Here is a 27,047-nt window from a genome sequence, read left to right as displayed (position 1 = left end):
CACCTTAACTCAAGGTTCCTTTCTAACCTTTGCGACCAACCAAAACAAGGGGAATTTCTTGATTGCAACTCAAATCTTAACTATTTCTTGACCTATCATGATCATGCACTGGCCGTAGATCTAGATGATCTAACGATGCAAGATATGTCTTTGAAGCATTGAAGATCTACTTTTTTTGCACCATCATAGCTTAAACCATAGTATGTTAACATAATCGTACGATCAGTTAAAAACAAGGCAGTTGCACCTCACCATCTTGACCCTGGTTAGTGTTCAACAAACTAAAATTGTGTGAATTGCATGGTCATGATTTAAAACATTCTAAGGCATAATATGAAATGGAGCCAATGCTAAATTAAAACCTTAGGCAACCATTAAGAAGATTGTCACTTGAATTTGATTTTTTGGTGGACGGGCATTTTGGCTAATAGGTACTTTATCAGGCTTTGTTGCCGAGACCCAAATCTACTTTCTATTGTAGTTTCTAGGTTTTTAGCTACTCTCTAAGTTTTTCTTAAGGCGAGGTGTTAGAGGAATTTGATATTTCCTAATTAACATTAGTTTACTTAAGCTAAAGTTTAGGTATATAATAATTAATTCTTTTATTAATTATTATTATGCAACCTAGGTTTGACCTTTTTAGGGTTTCAATCTCCTTTATAAGGACAATCTCTCTTTGTAATTACATACATTCATTAACTTTTGATAATAACAATCTCTCTTTTTTCTCATAAAGAATGTCTCATCTGTGGATCTAGGAATACCATCCTCCATAACTTTTGCTTCTCTCTTTTAGTGATAGGTGTTTGCATGCAGGTGATTCGTGAGAGTTTTGGGGTTGATCTTTCATCAACTTCAATAAAAAATCTTTTAAATTTTTTTTAGATAGCTTATACTCTGTTCACATCTAAAGAGGGTATAATATTTGTATAGGGAGGGGGAAGAACCTCTCTTGTAGATTGTCATCATAGGCATACAATTGGACATTTGAAGGTGAAAAATGACACTAGCCCCTTTAGGGTAACCTTTGAACTTATTTTATTGAGTCCTTGGAAACAGCAAAAACATGGGTTCACTTTAGGGGGTGACACAGTTGTGTGAGGTGAATGTATGTGCATAAATTATGACACAAAGATTGTGTCTTCTCTACCAATTTTATTTCTAGGGCTAAGCATTATCTTTTTGGAGTCTAAACTTGTCAACATTCCCCCACCCTTCTAAATTGCTTTCCTCTTGGTTGGATTGTTTTTAACAAAATCCCACTATTGAAAAATAATAAGACAACAAACTTGAACCTATTGAAACATCCAAGTTGCAAAATTCAACCCAAAACATCCTTTAATTGGCAAACTAACCCAGTTTCTCGCACATGGTCATTTATGGTGTCTATGAGTCTCTTTTAGATACAATGAGTCTCCCTAGGAAGAAGAAGGTTATTTATGGGACTTAAAGGTCAATTTTTGGACTCAAAAGTCATTTTTTGGAGTAGAGTCATTCCTTAGGATCTAAGTTCATTTTTGGAGACTCTAAGTTGTTTATAGGAAGTAGTGAGTTGCCTTTGGGAGGACAATCATTTTTGGGAGTTTGATTTTTGGGAGAGATCATTTTTAGGAAGAGGGCACTCGAAAAGGTATTTTCTAGGACCTAATTTCATGTTCAAGTGCCCTTTTTTGATCATTTTTCAATATATCTTTTTATAGGAGAAAAATTAGAGATTCTTATCGGGTCTATGTCCAAGTATAGCCCAAACTACATGCTCAAAGTTCAAACCTATCTTTCTAGCTATGTGTGTCTTGCCTTGTCAATATAATCTCTTAATTCTAATCTCATAAAAAAGGTAACCATCCCTTATTGATACTAAAACTAGTCACCTCTTTGTGCCACACAAACATACCTTGTGTCACACCTATCAACATCTTTTTAGAAAGACAAACACACTTGTAAACTTCAAACCTATTCAAACTTTGAGACACTACAATTGACCTATACACTTTGCATACACAAAACCTTCATAGTTCTTTTAAGATACAAATCATACCATTTGAGTACTAATAATACTTTTGAACAAACTAGAGAAGATTTAAGAAGACTCATGACCTTTGAACAAAGTGAAACTTCATGAAGACATCTCCTATTTGTACCAAGAACTCTTATCTTACAAAGTACACCAAGTACACCCCAAAAGACCCAAAGAAGGGAACCTAAAACTACTTAAAGAATTAATAAACATATTTATGAATTAGATAAATATCAAAAAAATAAAAACATACATGATCAACCTATCTTCAAACTCACTGAGAAATGTCAATCTTTGCAATCCAAACTTTAAGAATTAAAGAAAGAGGATGAGACCCCATTAAACAAGTATTACTTAATATCTATATGTCCTTTCCTATTTGGGCATGAATAAAAAATTGTTCCATCTCGTCCAAAAATGGAAACTCTAAGATGTGACAATCCCATCTTTGATGAAGAGGATAACTCACAATCTTATGGAGAATCTATCTTTTATCAAGAAAATGAAGAAATGGATGCGTCCTATTTATGTGAGAGTCTTCTCCATCTACAATCACATTAAGATGAAGATAATGAATTAGTGAACAAATATTATACATATCACAAACATAATGTGCATAAAAATTAAAATTTCATGGAATTAAAAGATAAGATACAAGATCTTATTGATGATAACTCAATTGAAATTAAAAATCCTAACTATTCATGTAATTAATATACCATTCTCAAGAAAGAACAATGTAATGAACCCATGTCTAGTAGTGGACCTCTTGAAGCTCCTACTTATTTAAACATTCATGTAACTCCTAAAGAACCAAAGCTAATAAAAAATGAATTATTTGAACAAAGGACCCAATGCTTATCTTTTTTTCTATGTGTACCCCCAAGGTCTACCTCTAAAAGAAATTCAAGCTAATCTAGATTTGACTAAATGTCTTTTCAATGATTCCAAAATAAAATATTATAAAAATATATGTGCTATTACCTATCATGAAAATAAAGATAATCCCTATTCTTTAGAAGTGGCTCCATGTCAAGATTATTGTTATTTATTTGACCTACCAGCTCAAACAGAAAGAGTTATGCTGCTGAAAATATTCAATTATCTTGCGTTTATGTTCAAAGAGAAACACTATGCAAAAACTTGATCATTTATGTCTATAAACTGCATTTTATGATGAAAATAGAAAAATATCTCATGATGTAGAACAAGTACCATAAATTTTTCTAAAAATATGATTTTATTTATTGAATGTTCATAATGTTCCACACAGGCTGTGAAATTGACTAGTATAAGAAAATAAATCAAAGCCTAATTTTGAAACATAAATACAAATGTGGAAAAGAAATATGAAAGTAAGAAGGGTCAAGGGTGCTATCCATTTTGTGGAATGGCTGGCCATGTTTTCATTTGTCTACACACTTTCTTTCACTGTCCCACTTTTCATGCTCCCCCTCTAAGTCCTATAATTGTAAAAAATGAGTTAGATCTAAAAGATTTGGGCAATGACTAGAAAACTGGCCATCCCACCTCGTATATGTATCTACATACAAACTCCAAAGCCATTTACCTATTTGTGTCATGTGTAGTAAAAAGATCAATGTCACGTGGACCTAATATGTGGCTCCCACAAGGGTTCTAGCCCAACGTATCATTGATCAACATATATCAAATAAGCAAGAAGATTATATAATATCAAAGGGACTTATCAATCCTGATTTGAAACCTTTTATCATGTCAGATATTTAGATCACATAAATTAATTATTTATCTATTTAAAGGACAAATTATCATTAACTTAAAACCTTATAGCTAGCAAAATTTCAAGATGCAATAGTAAGAATGATACTTAGAGCAAATAATATTATGATGCATGAAACACACATAAAGATAAGGGTGATTATGAAATTACGAAAACAAAGAAAATGACCAATCACATCATGCTGAAATAAAAGGAGCCATAGCATTCTATCAATATGGTAATGGAAGTGAAAAAAACTTAAAAATGAGAGTACATCCATGGTAACAATAGAGATAAAAATGGCTCAGATTTAAGAAGGATTCATTTATCAAACTTCTATACAAAAAAAAAAAAAAAGGGCATAGTATGATCTTAGCAATGCATGGTATTCAACTAAAGGATCAAAATTAAGAATGAATGAAAAACTACATCCCTCATTTTGTGATTTATGAATCTTTTTAGCAGTATACAAGAAACTTGACAAGTAAACGAAAGTTAAACAGAGCTACCATTTTGAACGTAATTGTTTCAGCTTTTAGATATCAACAAATATAAATTTCCTCTCATTTATTTTTAAAGTAATACGGTGTTGGAAACAAAAGGAATGAAAATATTGTTTACACACAGAATATTTAATGAAAGGAAAAACATTTTGGCTTTATATTCTCGAACAAATGAATCATCGGTGTCAAATTCCTAAGTTAACCCAACATTTCAAGCATAAAGATGGAGATTGGTCTGGAAGACATGGTAATGACAAGAAGTTCAGTGTGAGGGTGCTAAGACTGAAGACATGGAAGCAAGAAGATTGTATAGTACATACACCCCAAATCTCTAACAAATTGAAAATTCTTCAGAATTTGACAGATTCAAATTCTGTAAGATTAGAGATGGAATAGGAGGTGCTGAGGTCCAAGAAATATATTTCAGCCAAACATTATTAAGAAAAAATAGCATGTATGTTGCCTAAAATCAATAGGAATATTAATAAAAAATGAATAAATCTAAAGAAAAGCATTGAATCAGAACACTCAAATGAAGGAGTGCAAAAGAGAGGTCATTGAATCTAAATCTTGCCAGAATGAATATCACTAGCTTATATATACTTCTATATAGATTACGCCGAGAGTAATCGTTCTCGAGTTGCCTATTTTCATTTAATCCTAAGGTTATTTTAATCACAGTTGGGACTTATGAAAATGAAAATAGGCACCTCGAGAATGATTACTCTCAGCGTAATATATATAGAGGTGTATATAAGCTAGTGGCAATTGCGACGCAATAGGAAAAGTATTTTTAAATTTTTTTCTATTTTTTTAAGGGTAGTGCTGAATTTTTTATTTCTTTTTAAATACAATTGTATAAACATACTATAAAAATGTAACAGTGTAAACTTACTATAAAATTATTCTTGAATGTTTTATTTTTTAATTCTATATATGGTGTTTATTTGCATCACTTTAATTCAGTTTTATTTTAAGCATATTGTTACGTAAAATGTTATATTGAAGAGTAGAGTTATAGTTAGGGTTAGGGTTAGTGTTAGGGTTGGGGCTATCATTAGGGTTTGAGTTATGGATAGGGTTAGAGTTATGGTCAGGAATAGAGTTACAATTAGAGTCAGGATTAGCATTAGGGTTAGGGCTAGGGTTATTTTTAGGATTATGAATCTTGTTAGGGTTATAGTTAGGGTTAGGTTTAGAATTAGAGTTAGAGTTAATGTTAGGATTAGGGTTAGAATTTAGGTTACAAATATAGTTAGGGTTAGAATTAGAGTTAGGGTTGGGGTTAAGGTAAGGGCGAGGGTAAGAATAAGGGTTTAGGTTACAAATATAGTTAGGGTTAGGATTAGAATTAGAGTTAGGGTTTCAGTTAGAGGTAGAGTTAGAATTAGAGCTCGAATAAGGGCTAGAGTTAGAGTTGAAATTAGCATTAGAGTTAGAATTAGAGTTAGGATTAGAGTTATAGTAAGGCTTAGGGTTAGGGATAGAATTAGGGTTAGGGTTAGAATTAGCATTACATTTAGGATTATAAAGGATTAAGGTTAGGGTTAGGGGGAGAATTAAAGTTACAGATAGAGTTAGAGTTAGAATTAGGGTTAGGGTTAGGGTTAGGGTTAAAATTAGAATTATCTAGTTAGAGTTAGAGTTAGAGTTAGGGTTTATGTTATTACTGCAGTTAAGATAATTTTTGGGTTACTAATCATATTATAACTAATGTTAGTGCTATTATTACACTTTATCTTGGTGTTAGGATAACTGATAGGTTAAATTTTAATATGGGTTAGTTCTATTATAGTGCCCATGATTAGTGCTATTGTGATATAAGTTATTAACCTTTTTAATAATGTAATCCCTCCCCCCTCTCTCTCTCTCTCCCTCTCTCTCTCTCTAACTACACCCATTAATATCTCTCCCCACTATCTAAATATACCCTCTCTCTGTGTAGTCTCTAGTAATGCCCACTAATCTGTCTCTCTAATCTCTAGGTACACCCACTTATCTCTCCCACCCTACTTTCTAGATACTCCTCCTAATCTCTCTCTCCCTTTATGCTCTCTAGATACACCCCTAATCTCTCTCTCTCTCTCTCTCTCTCTCTCTCTCTCTCTCTCTCTTTCTCTCTATGTGCCCGCTCTCTAAATACCCCTCATAATCTCTTTTTCTCTCTCTCTACATAAAACATGCCTCTATAAGAAACATAATATGAGCTCCTTCTTTTCTATAGGTATGCTCTCTCTCTCTCTCTCTCTCTCTCTCTCTCTCTCTCTCTCTCTCTCTCTCTCTCTCTGGGTGTGTGTATATACATGTTATCACTTATAAAAAATATAATATTATTTCTAGTTCTTGTACATATAGGGTTAGGCTAAGGTATATAATTTAATAAATGATTAGTACAATCATATATAGAGTAAGAGTTAAAGTTAGGATCCAAGGTTTACAATTTCATTTATATAACACTCAGTGTTATGGTTAGGATTAATAAGTGGTTAAATGTTACACTAAAATAAGGGATAGGGTTAAGGAAAGTATGAGATTTAGGTGTACTGTTGGAGGATTTGGAGTACAACTATGGTCAAATTTGGGATATATGTTATACAAATGAATCGAATAGTGGAAAAATTAATTCATGAAAGGGAAGTTATAAGTCCCAACACAACAATTCAGATGATGCTAAAAGTGTGAAATAATATATAAGAGTCAATTTTATGAAAATTATTTCTCCATGATGATGTGAGAACATTATATATTGTTAAATTTTTTATAATGCTAATGCAATTTTTATTGCAATGATTAAGAATTGTAATCAATAAATCTCCCTATCATTAAGGAATCTACTTAGACTTATGATTTTCTTTCTTAATTAATATATTTAGTAGCCACATCCATTGAAGAAATTTTTCATGCAACAATAAATTTATTTTTTCTTGTTCTCTTCTCCATGAAAGTTACATTGAACAATGGGGAAATAAAATTGCCAATACAACTAATTAGAAGTAAAAATTTGAAACCAGAGACAAGAATGAACTATATACAAAAAATATATCTGTGATGGTCTAAATACATGTCACATTCTTCAATGATTAGGATTCTTTTGTGACATTTCTTTGAACAATGATTGTGAAATACTTCTTTCATCATTGAGGGAAACCCATCCACTTTTTTAGATGTGTCACACAGAAATTTTTATGCATCTTCCATATGCATTTCCTCCATTTCCTCAACATAGCCAATTGGAAATATTGCTTCTCTACAACTTTAATTATAGTTGTGTGCGCCTCTTTAATTATTTGTAGGCATTTTTCAAACTCAATCTCGAAGAAATCATTTGAGATCATTGAAGTAGTTAGGCTCTAGTATCCAATAATGTTTGATTCTCTATTCGAGGTATCCATAACTCAAATAGTAACCTGCAAACTTATAAACAAAAATCAACATATGGAAATAATCATAATGAAAAAGTACTAATAGTTAACATAAATTCTTTCAAATGAATAATGTTCAAAATAACATAAATAAAAATCAAAACTATTTCAAATGAAATAGTTAGATTGTAATGTCTGAAATATGGTGGCATTGTCTTCCACTTTTTAAACATTACAAACATAAATATTAATAAAAATCCATATATAGTATGAAAAATATTTAAATAAAACACATATATAATCTAATTAAATAATGACAAAATATAAACTAAATATATGATTCGTTTATTTTAAGTTAATCACTAACTTTAATAAAATGCAAATTTTATTGATAAGGTGACCTTCTTGTCCACATCAAAGATTAAATTTAATTATGAAACATTAAAAATATAAATATTTTGAAACATGCAAATATAAAACTATTATGAAACATACAAATCTAAAACATGGAAACCAAAAGTATTTTGAAATATGAAAATCTAAAACTAATGTAAAACATGGAAATGTAAAACTAAATTGAAACATGCACATTAAAAATCTGCAAAAGAAATGTATTATCAAATATCTAAATCAAATAGTTTTTGAATCCTAAATCTAAATCAAACATACAAGGCTAAACTATATGGAACTTTAATCTACTCTTGTTCAAATACTCTAATTGCTCCAATAATCTCCATCTCTTCCTCCCTGCAAAAACACAAAATGAAAATGAAATGAGGAGACTTTGTTTTATAATTTATGAGAGAACCCTCATATACCCCAATAGATGTCTTTTGACATTCCACGAATTTGTTTCAAATTCCCCCACTCCTCACAAAAAATAAGCATGAATGTGCATGCAAGAATATATTTAACAAAAAGAAAATGTTTTATATTTAAAATTTTAATTAAGTTATTTCAGCCCTATTTTCTTGGGTTCTATTTTTTTGGCCTTATTTTTTAAGGTCCTATTATTTTGGCATCCATTTGGCTTAATATTATTTTGGCTAGCTATTATTTCGAGAAATTTATTTTATTTTATAATTCAATAATGATAAAATATATACTAAATATATGATTTATCTACTTTAAATAAATCATTAACTTTAATAAAATATAAATTGTATTGATATGGTGGCATTCTCATCCAAATTAATGATAAAATTATGCTTTGAAACATGAAAATATAAATACTTAGAAACATGCAAATGTAAAACTATTGTGAAACATTCAAATCCAAAACATGCAAACCAAAACTATTTTGAAATATGCAACTCTAAAACTAATATGAAACATGCAAATATAAAACTAATTTGAAACATGCACTTTTAAAATATGTAAATGAAAAGTATTATAAGATATATAAATCAAATAGATTTTGAATACAAATCTAAATCTAAATCAAACATGCAAGACTGACTATTAAATGCAAGCCTAAATAGTTATGAATAGAATTCTAAATCTAAATGAAATTAATTAAAATTGAAATCTAAATCAAAGTAGAATATTATAACTAATTTTGAATTTCAATTTACATCTACATCTAAATCTAAATGAAAATGTAAATAAAAAATAGAAATCTCACCTCCAAAAATGTTACTCCAAAATTTCAATCTACTCCTATTCAAAAACTCCAATCTAATCCTCCAATAACCTCCACCTCTTTCTTCCTGCAAAAACATAAAATGAAAATGAAATGAGGAGCCTTGGTTTTATAACTTCTGAGAGGCTCCTCATATCCCCCAACAAATGTCTCTTCACATTCTATGATTTTTTTTCAAATTCCCCCACTCCCCGCAAAAAAAAGCATGAATGTGCATGCAAAAATATATTTTACAAAAACAAAAATCATATTGAAATTATTTCGCCCCTATTTTTTCGAGCCCTATTTTTTCGGACCCTATTTTTTCGGGTACTACTTTTTGAGACCCTACTTTTTCGGGCCTATTATTTTGGCCTCCATTTGGCTTCCTATTATTTCGGCTAGCTATTATTTCGGGAATTTATTTTTAATATTTAATTTGGAAGTTGTAACCGCTCCCAATTCTTTTTTATTGATGAAGAATCTTTTTTGGCATATTCTCGTGCTGGGTATTTGTATTGTGATTGTATAGAACGCCTCTTAGCGTAACCAGCTATTATTTCAGGAATTATTTTTTAATATTTAATTTGGAAGTTGAAATCGCTCCCAATTCTTTTTTATTGATGAAGAATCTTTTTTGGCATATTCTCGTGCTGGGTATTTGTGTTGTGATTGTATAGAATGCCTCTCGGTGTAAAAATCCTTTTGTTAAATAACGGGGAAAAAATTCATAAGGAAGTATGATTAAATGGGTTTGTGAGTTGGGTTTTCATGATCTTCTCACAGCTAAAAAAAATCTTCCATAAGGAATGTCACCAAACCCTTGAGTTTGTGTATAAATAGGCCTAGGAATGCAAAAAGTCATGACACTCAAGAAGATAAAGGAGAATTTGTATATGTCTTCAAGTATTGCTATATAAAATATTGATTGAAAACATCTAGAGGTAATAGAAGAAATCATACTTAGAGATGTAACCCAAGAGGGTTTTATTGAGGAAAGTAATGAATTAATTGTTTATGAAAAACCTAGATGAAGGATGGCATAGTCTCATCTTTCCTGTAATCTATAGCACAAAATTCCTCAAGAAAGATTGCGTGAGCTAAAAATAAAGACTTTTGGGTCTCAAAGTGGCATCCACATCATACAAAGATAAGTGTAAAGAAGTAATTCTAATGTACTAAATCCCATACCAGAGTCATCAAATGTTGAGTTACAGAAACAAAAGAATACCATATACATCATATAAGCTTAATTACTTGCAAGAAAAAATGAAGAAGAAGTAGCAGTAGCTCAAAATCATGAAGTGGATGTAGTGGCAAAGTGAAATGATAACCATATATTAGAATATGCCCAAAACTAGTGCACGCAAGTTGTAAAAAGGGGAAAACATGGTAGCTGACCTTCAAAAAGGGGCATAAAACTTCAAACTCTAGGATTCTTAGAAAAATGGCATGAGAAAATAAGCAATACAAACAACAAAAAATTCTATATCTTACGCTAGGTTAAAGAAAAAGCTTCAAACTATAAAAAATGGCATGTAAAATGATCAGCAAACCATTTATGGTGGCCAAAGGAAGCAAAGTCTCTTTCAGAAAAACCCTATGACTCTCTCTCATTTTTCTTTCTAGAAAATGCAATATGCAAAATGAGAAATACTAGGGTTAGAGAGTGAGGATATAATTGTCCAAATAACTTTTTTATAGTTTTTGAGGTCTATTTCTTTTCATAATTTTTTTGTTTATTAAGTCCCTAATCCATAATATAGGTCCACAGGTTGTAAAAAGAAAATACATGTCCTTAGAATATATGTTTAATATTGTGATAAATATGGCCTTATTAACAACTTGAAATAAGTTAATCATTTATTGATTAATCCTATTTTTATTTTTATTTATTTATCATTTTATTGGTAAATCTTTTTAATTATTTACTTAATGAGTAATAATTATTTAAGGGTTTTTTGATGGAGACTTGTTTTTTCATTTTGCATATGTTTTAAATATACAAGAAATGGTTATTATAAGCTACAAATCCATTATCTTGTTTTAGTCAATATGGAAAAGAATATTTATAAAGGACAAAGATGTTATCAATTTGAGGACTACTTATAGATTTTTTTTCTATTTTGGGGCAGTGAAAGAGAGTTTCCAAGAGCTGCTTGAGTCAATGTAGGACTTGTGGCTTGAATTAGGCCTTTCTAATTATTTGGAATACTTTATGAGGAGTTACAAATGAGTCATAGGTTTCATTATGACTTAGTGGGGTTTATGAGGTAGTTAGTCATCACTTTCATGGTTTCTGACTCATTGTTTGGAGGCTTTTTTTCATGGATTCGACCGCAAGGGGTTTGTACTTAATATTTTGGACTCTTATTGGTTTGGCAGCTCTTATTATTGAGGGAGGAAGACTTACTAATTTTTTTGATCCTTTATCTTTTGGTATCACTTTTCTGTAACTCACTTTTAGAATGAATATATTTTGAAGACCTATCATTTGTAGAATATTAAGTCTTCTCCTACTTGTTGTTATAGTGTAGTTACACAATGTGATTGATAAGATGGATTTTTGAAGTATTGATAAGCCTTCTCATTCAATCCATCTCGTGTAGTTGTTTCTTATTGTAAATTATCATTGTGAAGGTTACTAACCATGTTGTTTTAATGGTTAAGAAACTATCTTGTGGGAGTCATTTCCTTTTAAGTTTGCTGTCATTTTACCTAGTTAGTGAAATATTTATGTACGAGAGATTCACAACAAGTTGTGATTTTGGAGTCCTTGTCTACAAGTGGATTAGTGTCACAATGAAAGTGTTCTTTTTTGTAGATTTTCTTCACTATATATTAATGTGTGGATTTTAAAAGGTGTTCATATTTTATTAGGTTTTAAGTTATTTAATTTGAAGTCTCTCTATCCCTCTTGGAAATTCTATAGTTTAGAATCTAGGAGCCGACCTTATCTAGAGACTCCATTTTTCAAGTGACCAACATCTTAGGAGTGTTTCCATGCTTCCTTGAAATGTTAAGTTTTTGTCAAATTTAAAAAGAGTGCAGTTTTAGGTAATAACAATTTTGGGCATGCTCGGTGGGATTGTCAAATAGGTAGCGTAAGATTTTTCATATTTTTTGGTTTTTATTGTGCAAAATATTAGCATGAATTCTAAGGGTATTCCTTTGGACAATATCCTAACAATTTCTAGAGCATGTGGGAGATTTTTAGAATGATTGACATGTTGCATTCATAACTGTGTTTGTCATTGATGTCAACATAACAATATTTGTATGAAGAATAATCGAGTAGTAGACATAGATCAAGGTCATATAGATATCTAGAATTGATGATTAGGTCAACTGTGATTAAGGACATATTCTAAAACATGTATTGATGAGGAGGTTAAGTATGCATGAAGTCGAAGACATGCAAAAGATATACTTGATTTATAGAGAGTAGTATACAAATAGAGTATCTAAGAAGCAATTTCGAATGATTGTTTTGTATCTCTTTACTAAGATAAAATCATGATATGTGAGGTTAGATAGTAATAGAAGAAAGTCTAATGATGATGACAATGAGTGCAAAAAGTTTGGAGTTGCACATCTAGGAAGTTGTAAATAATGTGAGCCGACAGTGTTGTATAATTATAAATAAATTAATTATCTTAATGAGGTCCTATTATAATTAATTGGGAAAGCCTCAAGGCCAAATCAAGGAATCACTTTGAGAACATGGTATAAAGGAAGGTATTTTTCTTGATTGTATTTGTTGTGATTGAGAAAAAGTGAGAAGAGAAGAGTATTTGGTAAATGCGAGTAAGCAATCCAAGGGATTATTGGATATGAAGTTTGTGATCTAGTATCACGATCAGAAGAAGAAGAGAAGTTTGGTTGATAGGACAGAGGAAGAGAAAGTACGAGTATGATTAATTTCTATTATGCTAAAAGGAATAATATAGAGATTATTTGGATAGTGAGTTCGGTGGTCATTCTCTTAAAGTTGTTTGGAAAGTAGGTCCATGTGCCTTGTACAACTCCTAATAGGGTTGGCACAACTCCTAACTAGGTCAGAATCTCCTAACAGGGATTCAATGTCTCCTAATAGGGACTGATATATGCTTAATGCATTTCATTGACTCCTAATAGGGTCCATCCTCTAAAAAAGAATATTTATATTAGTACATCATTTTTTGGCTACCATCCCCATCGAGGTTTTCCCTCTAATCAAGTGTTTCCCTAGTTAACATATCCAGTGTTATTATGTATGAGTATCTTGTTATGGTTGTTGATATATTACTCATATGGTTAAAGATTAATAAGGTTGATAATTTTTATGATAGTTATATAACTAATTCACCCCCGCTCTTATTTATATTGGTGGAATTTACCTTCTAACAATTGGTATCAGAGCATCAGGTCCTCGAAGAAAAAGATTAACAACTTTGGGAGACCAATGGCGAGTCATTTCAGAAAATAAAGTCCTAAGTTTGATGGAGTTAACTATGACAACTGGAAGGAAAAGATAAAGACCCATCTTCTATGTATGGGTCTAGGATATTGTATTTTCATAAAGAGTGACAAAGCAATTGTGGAAGAAGGCAAGCTTGAGGAATGCAATAAAGCATAAATAGATCTGTTTATGTGTAATATGCAAGCTAGAGAAGCACCACTATTAGCTCTTCCTAAAAATGAATACAATCAGCTAAAATTAGTAGAGACATCTCATAAAATTCAGAAAGCTTGAGAATATACTTTTGAAGGAGATAAGCATGCTAAATAATGAGATTACAAAATTGGATATGTTTGTTTCAAGATGCTAAAATGATGGAAGATGAATATGTGAGAAGCTATATTGGTAGGAGATTTGAGTTGTTGCAATAATTAAGTCTTGTGAAGGATCTAAAGAGGAAGATGAGATTGTATGAAATATTTTGAAAAAATTGACTCCAAGATTCAAGAAAGTAGCACAAATGATTGAACTTTTGATACCCTGCATTGAGTAGTTCATCGGGGAAACTTTTTTTTAGAAGATTGGAAGCAAAAAAATCAAGTTTGAGGTAGTCTAGAGAATTGACAAGAGTGGAGACAACTTTTAGTGCATTAAGTTTTCATCCTTGTTTATCTAGAAGTGAAAGCACCCATGGAGACTATGCTAGTAGTAGCAAATCCAGATTTGAAGAAGATAAAAAGATTGAGGAAGGGATAACCTTGCTTATGAGAAAATAACTAGGTGGTAAGAAAAATTTCAAATGTTGGACTTGTAATGAATTTGGTCATTTTTCTTCTAAGTGTCCTAAAAAAGAGAAAAAGTATAAGAGAAATTTCAAGCCTAGATGACCTATAGATTTTGTGTATGCAAATGAAGATCATGAATCTGAGGAAAGAGTTTAGAGTGAAAGTGATGATGAGTTAGGATTTTTTGCTATATAAGAAGGGAATTCTAAAAGTGGAGAAGAAAAAGCCCTAGTTTATCAAGTTGAAAAAAAATCTGATTGGATTATAGATAGTGGTTGTTCACATCATATGACTAGTGATATGAATAAGTTTGTTAAGTTCAGAAATAATGATGGGGGAATTATTTGAGTGGAAAATAATGTAGCTTGTAACATCACAAAGATACGATCTATTACTCTTGATGGAAATACTGAGACTAATGATATTTATTTTATTAATGGTTTAAAGCATAAATTGTTGAGTATTGGATAATTGGTTGATAAAGATTACCAGTTGTATTTTACAGAGAAGACCTACATTATCAAAGATAAGGATGGTAAGCTAATTGGAACATGTATAAGATCTAGAGGTAATGTGTTTCAATTAAATCCTATTGAGATGACTTGTTTGGTTGCAAAAGTGGATAACATTTGGTTATGACAAATAAGGTTTTGTCATATAAACTTTGATAACATTATGAAGGTTAGTAGTACATTTGAAGTTAGAGATTTACCTAAGTTCATGAAGCCTACTAATGTTGTTCACAAGGATGTATAAAGACTAAACAAAAGAAGGTTTTATTTTCCAATGAGAAATTCACTACTATAGAGAAGTTGGAGATTTTTCATATAGAATTGAGTGACCCTACTAGAACAAGAGATTTCTATGCATAAAGGTATTTAAAGATTTTTTTTGATGATTTCACTAGAATGATGTGGGTAGAATTTGTTAAAGAAAAATATGAGGCATTTGAAAAGTTCTCAAAAATGATTCGTGTTTATGGTTTAATCACATTTTAATACTAACACATCCCATTTTCTCATTATACTAATTTTGATCTTTTGACCAACTTGATTATCATTCGAGCATATTGCAACAATATTCTTCATCACTCACACCCATTTCATATAAATTGTAAATCATTTAGGAATCAATTCCCATTTTATCTAAACTTGTTGGAATTAAAATCTAACTAATTTCAACATCATCAAAATCTCATCCGATCAACCCTATGCCATTTCAATATCATTTGAATTCTTACTAATCAACCCAAAATCATCCCAAATAGACCCAAAACTGTCCCAAATCAATCCTAATCAATCCAAAACATATCAAATATCTCAATCCAATCATCACTTATCCAACCCTAGGTATTTTGGTATCCCTTAATACCTTGGAAATATATCAAACCTATCAAACCTATCAAATATGACCTTAGCACTGCCATGTCCCTCAACACTAGGTCAAAATTATCATTTCTACCATCTAATCATTGACATTTTTGAGTCCATCAATGTTAGATCGTGACCCTATCCAATAAATTAAATAACATTGGTGATGTCTGTTGATTTTATTATGATAAATCTTATCAATCAATTTTGATCCTATGGCATTTACAATGTCTGTTAAATGTCACATGTTTTTAATCCATGTCATATGTCTTTGACTTGCTATCAATCCTAAGCACTTGATCAACTTGATCATAGCTTTGATCTACCCACCATCATCCTAGTCGATCTACAAAATCATCACATTTCATCAAAAGCTCAATCCTTTATTTATCTAATCAAATTGGCCAATCATTTACTAATTTATCCTATAGGATCAGATAACCCATAATCTATTCCTATGTCATTTCAATCCTTTTCATCTCACTTTACTAATTATTCTTACTAACCAAAATTCTCAATTAATTAATATTAATTAATTGATTGATTCATCTTTGCAAACTATGAGAATTATCAATCTCCTAAGTCCTATTTTCCCATTTCTAATTTCTATTTTACCAATTTTCATTTTTGTGAAATTATGAATTTTTAATTCAAATATTCCACCTAGTCTTGACACATGGACATAATGCATCATATATCCTCTCTCTTAACTTAGCTAATATGTGTCATATTTGGCATATATTATTTCTTATGCATGACTATAATAAGCCACATTCCTCATAGATTCTTGTCTACAAGTGGCTTTGATGTGTCATATGTACATCATAGATTCTCTTCTACATTTAGCCATGTTGAATTTTATGTGTAATAGAATCCTATATGTGGCATATTGTGTCATATTTTTTATAGATATTCTAAGGAATATTGTGCCAAGTTGCACACTTCAATTGAAAAATGTCCATCTCATCATTCACATCTTACCTCTTGCATTTTGGCTATAAATTGAGCCATCTTGCACTCATTTTTTGTCTTCAATCACTATCCTTAACATCACATCCAAACAATGCTTCTAGTACTCGCAATAACATTCATCCCATCATTGTTTCATTTTCTTTCAATTGTATGTAATATAGAGAATTGGAGCTACATCAAAATAGAGAACAAAGAAGGACATGGGAACTACAATTGAAGATGGGGTTTTTCTTATGTTGATTCCTTTGTTTTAATTTGTTTGCATAGTATATTAGAAGGGTTTAGTACATTTTGATTGATTTTTATGGTTTCTCATAGTAGCATAGGTCCTAACCCCTTTTCTTGTCCTACAATTGGTGAACTTGACATGAAAAATAACCATTCATAGCATTCTTGTTACGTTGGACAAAACCTTGTCAGTTAATTCTCACTATATATTCCTAAAGAACAACAACTCAATCTATGCATTGAAAACCTAGTCCTTGATATAATGTATTAACTTAAGATCAAGAGTCCTAGCAAAATTGGAAAAAAGGGAACTAGCATTAAAGATGCCCTCATTAGTAAGGGTATCCTAAAAACAAACAAGGAAAATACTAACACAAAATTGTCTAATGACAAGGTAAAATTTTTCTCCAAGAATGGATAATGTCACCAATGATGGTATTGTTGATGCCAAAACAAGTAGCATGACACAACCTTAGCTGACCCTTAAACACTAGTACATTTGTGTTCCTTTTTTGACCTTTATTGGTAAAAATTTTGACCCAGTTTTTGACCAAATTTTGACCAAATTTGACCAACCCATTGGTCAAAATTTTTCTCCTCAAAATATTGACCAACATATTGGTTGGTCAAAACTTTGACTAATCTATTGGTCAAAAACCTTCTAGAGCCATTGTCCAAGTTCAATCAAGCATTGGTCAAAATTTTGACCAATGAAGGTAGAAATTTCAACCAACAAAGGTAGGAAAAAATTCAGGTGTTGGTGGAAATTTTGACCAATGAAGGTAGAAAGTTTCAACCAATGAAGGTAGAAATTTTGACCAACAAAAGTAGGGCAAAAATTCAAGCGTTGGTGGAAATTTTGACCAATGAAGGTAGAAAGTTTCAACCAATGAAGGTAGAAATTTTGACCAACAAAGGTAGAAAAAAATCAAGGCATTGGTGGAAATTTTGACAAATGAAGGTGGAAATTTTGACCAACACTTGGGTGTAATTTTTTTTTCAAGCATTCTATAGAAAAATTCACATGCCTTGAATATATGGATTACGCAAAGTGATCTAAAACCATGATGCTAAAAAACACACACAATCAAATCCAAAATGAACTTGCACTACAAATGGATTGTAGAAATCTAATATTGGTAATTTTGCATGCATGTCTACCAAGACAAGCATGCATGCAAAATTACCAATATCAGATTTCCACAATCTATTGGTAGTGAAAGTTCATTTTGGATGTGATTGTGTGTATTTTTTAGCATTGTGGTTTCAGATCTCTCTGTGTAATCCATCATCAGCCAGATAAGAGAGAATGCAGGATGCATGCAAAATGTCATATCATACGCAAGACATGTGAATTTTTTTATAGAATGCCTGAAAAACACTGATAGTAACTAATTTGAAGAATATATAATTAGTTATATGATTGAGACAAATCATGTATGTTGTATGAAGGTAGTCCATGGCTGATAGGGCCCACCAAAAGATAAAACATATGATAAAAAGACTCGTTTTCATGTTTTGAACATATGGGGTACACATAACATGACTTATTATTGCACAATTCAACTAAGTTTAGGTAATTTACATAGGGATTGTCCCCATTTAATGGTGAACATTTTGCCACATTTCAAGCCTTTTGATTATATAAAGAAATGGATAGCATGAAAAGTTTAAGTAATGTCAAGCCATTTATTTACTTGATATATAATGTGAATAGAACTATTATGTTGCTCAACAACAACAACCAAATAAAATTATCATCATGTACCCAAAAAGGGATGGATGGAATGTTGGAACTGACCTCCAACTAACTACTATCACCATCCCTCTATATTATAAGTTATAGTGGTGCTCTAGATTTGCTCTATTCCATCATACACTTACATATCATACACTTTACCATAGTCCATATCAACAAGGTCAGAGAGATTAGTTTCATTTGATTGGTATGTGGAAGACCTTGATGTTGAGAAGTTGTGTGATTCATGTGGAGTGGAAGGTGTTTTGGCCCCTAGGAAGGAAGCTTCATCTCTTTTACTAACTTCTCTATTTTTACTTGGAGAAGCATATTGCTTTGAATTGTCCCCATGGCTCCTTGCAGATGATGCCAAGAGTGTCCTTGCTATTTTCTTCTGCCATAACATATTGTTCATTAAGTGTTAGAATTGTCTCTAGATGAAAAGAAACTTTAGAGGCTCAATTGACATGTGATCTTAGTTAATGTAGAAGATAGATTATGAAATATAATCTAAAATGTTGATACAAAACTCTTTGTAAAAAAAAAATGTAAACCATATCAATTACAAAACAAAAATGTAAACCATATCAATCCTAAAAATAATTTATATCATTAATCAATGTAAAAGAGAGTAGAAAGAAATCATAAGTGATACTTAAAATGTGAACCTTGTAGGCATTTGATCCTTTGAAATGAACATGTTCTCCCGATGAAGGCTTAACTAGGCTGGATCCTTGCAGAAACACATGGCATGTAATTGAATGGATAAAAATTTATGGTACAAGCACTTGAAACACTTAGACTGGAAAGTGCAGCTCAAGTGCCAAGGTCTTGAAAAATGCTGAATGCATTTACTTATTGGTGAAGTTTATATGCAACATCAAGACAAAGTTTGTTATATGGTGCAACACATTCACTCAAAGCTAGTGATCAGAACAACAATAAACTTATAGAAGTATGCCAATCACATTAAAATTGCCTAAGATTAATGTTAAAATTGGCCATCTTCCAACTAAAATCATTTTCTTAGCAAGAAAAACTCTTTACTATTTTTCCCATTGTTCTTTGCACCATCAAGTTTTATTTTAACTATTCTATGTGGAAAAAATGTAATCTAGAGAACAGTTTTTGTTCTACCAACATGTTCCATATAAATAAATGTCAAGGATTTTATATTATTCCAATCTAAACTGATTAGGAAATTTACCTCAAAGTTTTTCAGATCTATCTCTGACCAGCTAGAAGCTATGTAATAGACCAGTTATAGCTAAAGCAAGCTGCCATATTAAGATGTTGAGGAAGATGTTGTACCTCTATCTATTGGAAATGATTGAAATGATCATAAGAAAAGTTGTTGGAATGATATATGGAAATGGTAAAGAATGTTCTCAATCATTGTTTTGTCATTAATGTCAAACTTGCTACTTGCAGGAATGACAATTGCTTTAGTGATCCAAATACTATCAATTAGTTGAGTGTCAAGGAGGAGGCAATCAATAAGATGTAACTAGAACACCTAGAGAAAGGTTTAAGTTATGATGTTGTAATGAAGTAAAATATTATAAAAATATATGTGCTATTACCTATCATGAAAATAAAGATAATCCCTATTCTTTAGAAGTGGCTCCATGTCAAGATTATTGTTATTTATTTGACCTACCAGCTCAAACAGAAAGAGTTATGCTGCTGAAAATATTCAATTATCTTGCGTTTATGTTCAAAGAGAAACACTATGCAAAAACTTGATCATTTATGTCTATAAACTGCATTTTATGATGAAAATAGAAAAATATCTCATGATGTAGAACAAGTACCATAAATTTTTCTAAAAATATGATTTTATTTATTGAATGTTCATAATGTTCCACACAGGCTGTGAAATTGACTAGTATAAGAAAATAAATCAAAGCCTAATTTTGAAACATAAATACAAATGTGGAAAAGAAATATGAAAGTAAGAAGGGTCAAGGGTGCTATCCATTTTGTGGAATGGCTGGCCATGTTTTCATTTGTCTACACACTTTCTTTCACTGTCCCACTTTTCATGCTCCCCCTCTAAGTCCTATAATTGTAAAAAATGAGTTAGATCTAAAAGATTTGGGCAATGACTAGAAAACTGGCCATCCCACCTCGTATATGTATCTACATACAAACTCCAAAGCCATTTACCTATTTGTGTCATGTGTAGTAAAAAGATCAATGTCACGTGGACCTAATATGTGGCTCCCACAAGGGTTCTAGCCCAACGTATCATTGATCAACATATATCAAATAAGCAAGAAGATTATATAATATCAAAGGGACTTATCAATCCTGATTTGAAACCTTTTATCATGTCAGATATTTAGATCACATAAATTAATTATTTATCTATTTAAAGGACAAATTATCATTAACTTAAAACCTTATAGCTAGCAAAATTTCAAGATGCAATAGTAAGAATGATACTTAGAGCAAATAATATTATGATGCATGAAACACACATAAAGATAAGGGTGATTATGAAATTACGAAAACAAAGAAAATGACCAATCACATCATGCTGAAATAAAAGGAGCCATAGCATTCTATCAATATGGTAATGGAAGTGAAAAAAACTTAAAAATGAGAGTACATCCATGGTAACAATAGAGATAAAAATGGCTCAGATTTAAGAAGGATTCATTTATCAAACTTCTATACAAACAAAAAAAAAAAAGGGCATAGTATGATCTTAGCAATGCATGGTATTCAACTAAAGGATCAAAATTAAGAATGAATGAAAAACTACATCCCTCATTTTGTGATTTATGAATCTTTTTAGCAGTATACAAGAAACTTGATAAGTAAACGAAAGTTAAACAGAGCTACCATTTTGAACGTAATTGTTTCAGCTTTTAGATATCAACAAATATAAATTTCCTCTCATTTATTTTTAAAGTAATACGGTGTTGGAAACAAAAGGAATGAAAATATTGTTTACACACAGAATATTTAATGAAAGGAAAAACATTTTGGCTTTATATTCTCGAACAAATGAATCATCGGTGTCAAATTCCTAAGTTAACCCAACATTTCAAGCATAAAGATGGAGATTGGTCTGGAAGACATGGTAATGACAAGAAGTTCAGTGTGAGGGTGCTAAGACTGAAGACATGGAAGCAAGAAGATTGTATAGTACATACACCCCAAATCTCTAACAAATTGAAAATTCTTCAGAATTTGACAGATTCAAATTCTGTAAGATTAGAGATGGAATAGGAGGTGCTGAGGTCCAAGAAATATATTTCAGCCAAACATTATTAAGAAAAAATAGCATGTATGTTGCCTAAAATCAATAGGAATATTAATAAAAAATGAATAAATCTAAAGAAAAGCATTGAATCAGAACACTCAAATGAAGGAGTGCAAAAGAGAGGTCATTGAATCTAAATCTTGCCAGAATGAATATCACTAGCTTATATATACTTCTATATAGATTACGCCGAGAGTAATCGTTCTCGAGTTGCCTATTTTCATTTAATCCTAAGGTTATTTTAATCACAGTTGGGACTTATGAAAATGAAAATAGGCACCTCGAGAATGATTACTCTCAGCGTAATATATATAGAGGTGTATATAAGCTAGTGGCAATTGCGACGCAATAGGAAAAGTATTTTTAAATTTTTTTCTATTTTTTTAAGGGTAGTGCTGAATTTTTTATTTCTTTTTAAATACAATTGTATAAACATACTATAAAAATGTAACAGTGTAAACTTACTATAAAATTATTCTTGAATGTTTTATTTTTTAATTCTATATATGGTGTTTATTTGCATCACTTTAATTCAGTTTTATTTTAAGCATATTGTTACGTAAAATGTTATATTGAAGAGTAGAGTTATAGTTAGGGTTAGGGTTAGTGTTAGGGTTGGGGCTATCATTAGGGTTTGAGTTATGGATAGGGTTAGAGTTATGGTCAGGAATAGAGTTACAATTAGAGTCAGGATTAGCATTAGGGTTAGGGCTAGGGTTATTTTTAGGATTATGAATCTTGTTAGGGTTATAGTTAGGGTTAGGTTTAGAATTAGAGTTAGAGTTAATGTTAGGATTAGGGTTAGAATTTAGGTTACAAATATAGTTAGGGTTAGAATTAGAGTTAGGGTTGGGGTTAAGGTAAGGGCGAGGGTAAGAATAAGGGTTTAGGTTACAAATATAGTTAGGGTTAGGATTAGAATTAGAGTTAGGGTTTCAGTTAGAGGTAGAGTTAGAATTAGAGCTCGAATAAGGGCTAGAGTTAGAGTTGAAATTAGCATTAGAGTTAGAATTAGAGTTAGGATTAGAGTTATAGTAAGGCTTAGGGTTAGGGATAGAATTAGGGTTAGGGTTAGAATTAGCATTACATTTAGGATTATAAAGGATTAAGGTTAGGGTTAGGGGGAGAATTAAAGTTACAGATAGAGTTAGAGTTAGAATTAGGGTTAGGGTTAGGGTTAGGGTTAAAATTAGAATTATCTAGTTAGAGTTAGAGTTAGAGTTAGGGTTTATGTTATTACTGCAGTTAAGATAATTTTTGGGTTACTAATCATATTATAACTAATGTTAGTGCTATTATTACACTTTATCTTGGTGTTAGGATAACTGATAGGTTAAATTTTAATATGGGTTAGTTCTATTATAGTGACCATGATTAGTGCTATTGTGATATAAGTTATTAACCTTTTTAATAATGTAATCCCTCCCCCCTCTCTCTCTCTCTCCCTCTCTCTCTCTCTAACTACACCCATTAATATCTCTCCCCACTATCTAAATATACCCTCTCTCTGTGTAGTCTCTAGTAATGCCCACTAATCTGTCTCTCTAATCTCTAGGTACACCCACTTATCTCTCCCACCCTACTTTCTAGATACTCCTCCTAATCTCTCTCTCCCTTTATGCTCTCTAGATACACCCCTAATCTCTCTCTCTCTCTCTCTCTCTCTCTCTCTCTCTCTCTCTCTTTCTCTCTATGTGCCCGCTCTCTAAATACCCCTCATAATCTCTTTTTCTCTCTCTCTACATAAAACATGCCTCTATAAGAAACATAATATGAGCTCCTTCTTTTCTATAGGTATGCTCTCTCTCTCTCTCTCTCTCTCTCTCTCTCTCTCTCTCTCTCTCTCTCTCTCTCTCTCTGGGTGTGTGTATATACATGTTATCACTTATAAAAAATATAATATTATTTCTAGTTCTTGTACATATAGGGTTAGGCTAAGGTATATAATTTAATAAATGATTAGTACAATCATATATAGAGTAAGAGTTAAAGTTAGGATCCAAGGTTTACAATTTCATTTATATAACACTCAGTGTTATGGTTAGGATTAATAAGTGGTTAAATGTTACACTAAAATAAGGGATAGGGTTAAGGAAAGTATGAGATTTAGGTGTACTGTTGGAGGATTTGGAGTACAACTATGGTCAAATTTGGGATATATGTTATACAAATGAATCGAATAGTGGAAAAATTAATTCATGAAAGGGAAGTTATAAGTCCCAACACAACAATTCAGATGATGCTAAAAGTGTGAAATAATATATAAGAGTCAATTTTATGAAAATTATTTCTCCATGATGATGTGAGAACATTATATATTGTTAAATTTTTTATAATGCTAATGCAATTTTTATTGCAATGATTAAGAATTGTAATCAATAAATCTCCCTATCATTAAGGAATCTACTTAGACTTATGATTTTCTTTCTTAATTAATATATTTAGTAGCCACATCCATTGAAGAAATTTTTCATGCAACAATAAATTTATTTTTTCTTGTTCTCTTCTCCATGAAAGTTACATTGAACAATGGGGAAATAAAATTGCCAATACAACTAATTAGAAGTAAAAATTTGAAACCAGAGACAAGAATGAACTATATACAAAAAATATATCTGTGATGGTCTAAATACATGTCACATTCTTCAATGATTAGGATTCTTTTGTGACATTTCTTTGAACAATGATTGTGAAATACTTCTTTCATCATTGAGGGAAACCCATCCACTTTTTTAGATGTGTCACACAGAAATTTTTATGCATCTTCCATATGCATTTCCTCCATTTCCTCAACATAGCCAATTGGAAATATTGCTTCTCTACAACTTTAATTATAGTTGTGTGCGCCTCTTTAATTATTTGTAGGCATTTTTCAAACTCAATCTCGAAGAAATCATTTGAGATCATTGAAGTAGTTAGGCTCTAGTATCCAATAATGTTTGATTCTCTATTCGAGGTATCCATAACTCAAATAGTAACCTGCAAACTTATAAACAAAAATCAACATATGGAAATAATCATAATGAAAAAGTACTAATAGTTAACATAAATTCTTTCAAATGAATAATGTTCAAAATAACATAAATAAAAATCAAAACTATTTCAAATGAAATAGTTAGATTGTAATGTCTGAAATATGGTGGCATTGTCTTCCACTTTTTAAACATTACAAACATAAATATTAATAAAAATCCATATATAGTATGAAAAATATTTAAATAAAACACATATATAATCTAATTAAATAATGACAAAATATAAACTAAATATATGATTCGTTTATTTTAAGTTAATCACTAACTTTAATAAAATGCAAATTTTATTGATAAGGTGACCTTCTTGTCCACATCAAAGATTAAATTTAATTATGAAACATTAAAAATATAAATATTTTGAAACATGCAAATATAAAACTATTATGAAACATACAAATCTAAAACATGGAAACCAAAAGTATTTTGAAATATGAAAATCTAAAACTAATGTAAAACATGGAAATGTAAAACTAAATTGAAACATGCACATTAAAAATCTGCAAAAGAAATGTATTATCAAATATCTAAATCAAATAGTTTTTGAATCCTAAATCTAAATCAAACATACAAGGCTAAACTATATGGAACTTTAATCTACTCTTGTTCAAATACTCTAATTGCTCCAATAATCTCCATCTCTTCCTCCCTGCAAAAACACAAAATGAAAATGAAATGAGGAGACTTTGTTTTATAATTTATGAGAGAACCCTCATATACCCCAATAGATGTCTTTTGACATTCCACGAATTTGTTTCAAATTCCCCCACTCCTCACAAAAAATAAGCATGAATGTGCATGCAAGAATATATTTAACAAAAAGAAAATGTTTTATATTTAAAATTTTAATTAAGTTATTTCAGCCCTATTTTCTTGGGTTCTATTTTTTTGGCCTTATTTTTTAAGGTCCTATTATTTTGGCATCCATTTGGCTTAATATTATTTTGGCTAGCTATTATTTCGAGAAATTTATTTTATTTTATAATTCAATAATGATAAAATATATACTAAATATATGATTTATCTACTTTAAATAAATCATTAACTTTAATAAAATATAAATTGTATTGATATGGTGGCATTCTCATCCAAATTAATGATAAAATTATGCTTTGAAACATGAAAATATAAATACTTAGAAACATGCAAATGTAAAACTATTGTGAAACATTCAAATCCAAAACATGCAAACCAAAACTATTTTGAAATATGCAACTCTAAAACTAATATGAAACATGCAAATATAAAACTAATTTGAAACATGCACTTTTAAAATATGTAAATGAAAAGTATTATAAGATATATAAATCAAATAGATTTTGAATACAAATCTAAATCTAAATCAAACATGCAAGACTGACTATTAAATGCAAGCCTAAATAGTTATGAATAGAATTCTAAATCTAAATGAAATTAATTAAAATTGAAATCTAAATCAAAGTAGAATATTATAACTAATTTTGAATTTCAATTTACATCTACATCTAAATCTAAATGAAAATGTAAATAAAAAATAGAAATCTCACCTCCAAAAATGTTACTCCAAAATTTCAATCTACTCCTATTCAAAAACTCCAATCTAATCCTCCAATAACCTCCACCTCTTTCTTCCTGCAAAAACATAAAATGAAAATGAAATGAGGAGCCTTGGTTTTATAACTTCTGAGAGGCTCCTCATATCCCCCAACAAATGTCTCTTCACATTCTATGATTTTTTTTCAAATTCCCCCACTCCCCGCAAAAAAAAGCATGAATGTGCATGCAAAAATATATTTTACAAAAACAAAAATCATATTGAAATTATTTCGCCCCTATTTTTTCGAGCCCTATTTTTTCGGACCCTATTTTTTCGGGTACTACTTTTTGAGACCCTACTTTTTCGGGCCTATTATTTTGGCCTCCATTTGGCTTCCTATTATTTCGGCTAGCTATTATTTCGGGAATTTATTTTTAATATTTAATT

Source organism: Cupressus sempervirens, chromosome 8 (genome assembly GCF_028749045.1).
Source record: "Cupressus sempervirens isolate cs-2001-9-10 chromosome 8, ASM2874904v1, whole genome shotgun sequence".
Taxonomy (NCBI): Eukaryota; Viridiplantae; Streptophyta; class Pinopsida; order Cupressales; family Cupressaceae; genus Cupressus; species Cupressus sempervirens.
The sequence above is the reverse complement of the archived record's forward strand: the minus strand, read 5'-3'. Positions refer to the sequence as shown.